Source organism: Gossypium hirsutum, chromosome A10 (genome assembly GCF_007990345.1).
Source record: "Gossypium hirsutum isolate 1008001.06 chromosome A10, Gossypium_hirsutum_v2.1, whole genome shotgun sequence".
Taxonomy (NCBI): domain Eukaryota; kingdom Viridiplantae; phylum Streptophyta; class Magnoliopsida; order Malvales; family Malvaceae; genus Gossypium; species Gossypium hirsutum.
Genome location: NC_053433.1, coordinates 97,307,103 through 97,311,486, shown reverse-complemented (window position 1 = coordinate 97,311,486; position 4,384 = coordinate 97,307,103).

Below are 4,384 nucleotides of genomic sequence, written 5' to 3'. Positions count from 1 at the left end.
TGTTATATAGCCCAAGACCTAGCTCTTTAACAGACATTCTTGTTTAGTTCTACTTTAAACTCTTCTTTAGCTAGTCTTTGCATATCAAATAGCATTAACCTAGGGATAATCTTGATTATAGAAAGTGTTTCCCTATGAACTTATAATTTGCTCTTTTGTTCTTGAAAATTATGCAACAAGTAAGTTCACTATCAAATGTTTTGACGTTAAAGCATCCATCCTCATTATCCTTGGTAGCATATATCATCCATGGGCACTCTTGAGCTTTGCTTAAAATTTTCATTTATAGCTAACTTAAAATCAAATCTATGGTGGATAGCATAAGTTGAAAGAGATTTCTTTGTAATAGCCCGATTTTGGGCCAAGTCGGAACAGTGGTTTCTGGACCACAAATTTGATGAGGAAAATTTTATTTTTATTATATTTTTATTGTCTAAAATTTCATGGAATGATTTTGTGAAAATTTTGTTCGAAAATTTCAACGTTTGGGCACTCTATTTAGTCAAAAGGACTAAATTGTAAAAAGTGCAAAACTTGAGTTCTAGAAGCTAGAGGTGTCTAATTGCTATGAAATTTTAAATTGGAGGTCCTTAAATGGGAATTAGACCATTGGATAATTTTTGGACAAAAATGGACATGAAATAGGTGAAATAGAATATTTTTAAGTTAGGAGCATTTTGGTTATTTAGTAATTAAAATGAATTAAAAACAGAATAAAAGCCAAATTTTCTTGTCCATCTTCTTCCTTGGCTAAATTTCACATGAAGAAACCATGGCTAGGGTTTTCCAAGCTTCCAAGCTCGATTGTAAGTCCGTTCTTGCCTCGTTTTTAATGATTTTTATATTTTTAAAATCCTCGTAACAAGATCTACCAATTTATACCATTTATTTAAGTTAAGACTAAGGTCTAGGGTTTGACCCATGTTAGATATTTGTGCATTTTGATGTTTAATGGTAGATTTTTGGTGAAAATGCTTAAAAGGACTAAATTGTAAAAGTTATAAAATATGTAGTAAAAGTGTGTTCTAGTGGAAATTGTGGGCTTTCATAGTTGCAAAAACGGTTAGTCTAGGCTTAAAGTACAAAGAAATTGAATAAATTTTATTTTTTGAGCCTAAGGGCAAAAATGTAAATATGACAAAGTTTAGGGGCAAAAATATAATTTTTTTGTAGTATGATTTTTGGGTCACAATGAATAATGTGACTAATAAAGAAGCTAAATGTGATATTTTAGGTCAAGGAAAATGAGGTTTGGACCTAGAACGGGGGAAAAACGCATATTTGACGGTTAGGTCTTCTTTACCATTTTTGGTATTGAGGTAAGTTCGTATGTTTAATAAGCATTTAATTGTACATGTATAAATGTTTCATTGATAAAATTATGATAAATTCCTTGTTATTAAAATGAAATGTGAATGCTATGGAGAACGGTATTACGAAAATGACCATGAGATTTTATAATACACTATGCGATGATATGATCTAAAATATGTCTATGATACCTGATGACATTGTGATGAGATGTAATTTCATGTTTAAATGCGATTATCTTTATGATTATCATTATGAAGAATTATGTGATTAATCATTATCATGAGTTATATGATTGGTCCTCCGGACAAGTTCACCGAAGACGTGTAATTAAGGAAATCCCGTTCGAACCTTAGGAATAAATTAGGATACAATTGACATGTCACTAGGAACTATGTGATCTGAGCTCATGAGTTGTGGTATGAGTTCATGATATATGTGACACATGTTATGGCTGTCAGGTGCTGGTCTTGTATATTCTACCGGTGGCTGGGTAGTCTAGTATGTGTTGCGGATACTTGATAGCTTGGGTGAGCAGCCCGCGTAGCTACATCCTGACCGACAGCTTGTGTGAGCAGGCCAATGAGTAGCTTGAAAGTGACACGTGATATTCGTGATAGGTTTTAAATATTTATAATCAATCGTTCTTAAAACTAACTATTATCACGATGAAGGCAAGTGTACCTATCGAACAGTAGTATAGTTTTAGCAAGACCGGATTATCGAACCCAAAGGAACTAAAAGTACTAGTATCAACTTTCTTTTTATTGTATAGCTTAAAAAAATAAAAGGGTTTTGTTTATCTAACTAATTAACTAAACTAAGAAATCACAGAAAAGAAATTTGGGGAAAATATTTTTTGGAAAACTCGATTGATTAAGACAATACCTAAGGAAAAATCCACCTAGACTTCACTTGCTATTTGACTCTGAATCGGACCAATTATTCATTCAACTTATTCCGTAGAGATCCCTAAGTTATATTATTATCTCTCTCGAGACTAACAACGTCTAACCCTAGTTTGAATAATTGAAATATCTTTCTAATTAACGCCATAGGGTTGCATTAACTCGATCTATGGATCCCCTCATTAGGTTTCACCCTAATCCGGTAAAATCTTGTCACCCTATCTCTAGGCACGCAACCAGCTCCGCTTAATTATGACAAATTTACTCTTAGACAGGGTCTATTCCTCCTCTGAATAAGAGCTTAACTTGAATCAATATCCTGGAATATCAAAACAAGAATTAAGAACACATAATTAAGAACAAGTCAAATATTTATCATACAATTCAGATAATAATAACAAGATCCGTCTTGGGTTTCATTCCCCTTAGCTATTTAGGGGTTTTAGTTCATACTAATGAAAGAAAACATCTCAGAAGAATAAAAGTAACAAAATAGAAGAAAACTCAAAACTCCTGAAGGAATTTGAAGGGAGATCTTCAGTCTTGATGGTGAATCCGGCTTCTGAGATGGATCGATCGGCTTTTCTTGAGCAATTCCTTGCTTCCTCCTCTACATCCCCTGTCTAGGGGCCTCCTCAGATGTTTAAATAGGCTTTGGAATGCCTAAGAGCCCTCAAAATTGGCCTTTTCTGAATTGGACTAAACTTGGGCTCGGCAGGGACACGGCCGTATGTGATTGCTTAAGGTCGTGGTCAAGGCTGTTAAATGGGCACGGGGGTGTGGTCTACCAGTGTAAATCGTGCTTTGACCTTGCCAAAAGGACACGACCGTGTGGTCTGCCCGTGTGAGGAAGTCCAGGCCGTGTTGATTTCGTACGTTAGCCCATTTTCTCCATTTTTGGCCCGTTTCTCGATCCTTTCACTCTCCTATGCTCACCTAAGTATAAAACATGAAATTAAGGCATTAGGAGCATTGAATTCACCAATTTTAAGGAAAAATCATCCATAAAATGTGTTAAGCATGGGATAGAAATATGTATAAATTACGGTTTATCAAATACCCCCACACTTAAGCATTTGCTTGTCCTCAAGCAAAATCCTTAACTCATAATCAAAATAAATTCTTTTCAACTTATAATTTCTATTGATAATATTTCAAAATAATCCATAGGTAATCATACATTGAAAATTCGACTAAAAGAACATCAAAGTTTCAAACATTCCAAGTTGAGTATTTTATCATGAAAGCATAGGTGTCTCCCCTCATCTAAGTAATTACCTTCGACTCAAAATATCACAGATTTTCACATCCTCACTAAAGATTCACTCAAATCACTCGAGGTGTTTAAGGATAATACATGAAGCACTCAATAGTCAATAAGGAAAAGTCATTACCATATGCTTGCATGAAAATCAAATCTCCACCACTATACATTGAGATGAACATCAATTAAAAGGTCTTTAAAGGGTTGTAATGTGGCTTTGGTTAGGGGGTGTGGTCACAAGCTGAAAGAAAAGGTTAGAATCAAGATTGAATTGAAAATTTGCCTAACTAGAAAAATGACTAGTCATCAATTGCGTGCAACAGAGCTTTTTCTTAGAATATGGAATTTAACTTCTTTAGCTCAGAAGATCACTACTACTAATATATGTACATGTATTTTTTTTCTTTTTTCTTTTTTTAAGAACAAGTCAAATTACAAAATAGAATAAAACATAGCTAAGCAACTATTACAACTCAAATCTCAAAAAAAATAGGGATCAAATTAATTTAGGGGATTTCAACAATAATGAGTTATGGGTTAATATTGAGGGTAAATCAATGAATGGGTTGTTAGGCTCAAGGGGGTTCACTAAGGGTTAATTGTGAAGGTAGGCTTTTATGGAGTGCGTGGGTTAAACCTAAGTGTCTTTATCATTTTGACATATCAAATCAACTGGTGTGGTCTTGACATGCATAATCAAGCAAGTTCTAGAATAACAATTCAATACTGACGCACTCATAATGAAAGTGAGCATGAAAGAAATAATAGATGCTCTAAAGGCTCAATATCTCACAAAAATTATGGTTTTTTTTTATGTTTAAACTTGGGACTTCCAACTCAAAATAATACCTAAACTTGGGGGAAACAACCAAAAAGTTTTTAATTCTTCAAAAATCAACTA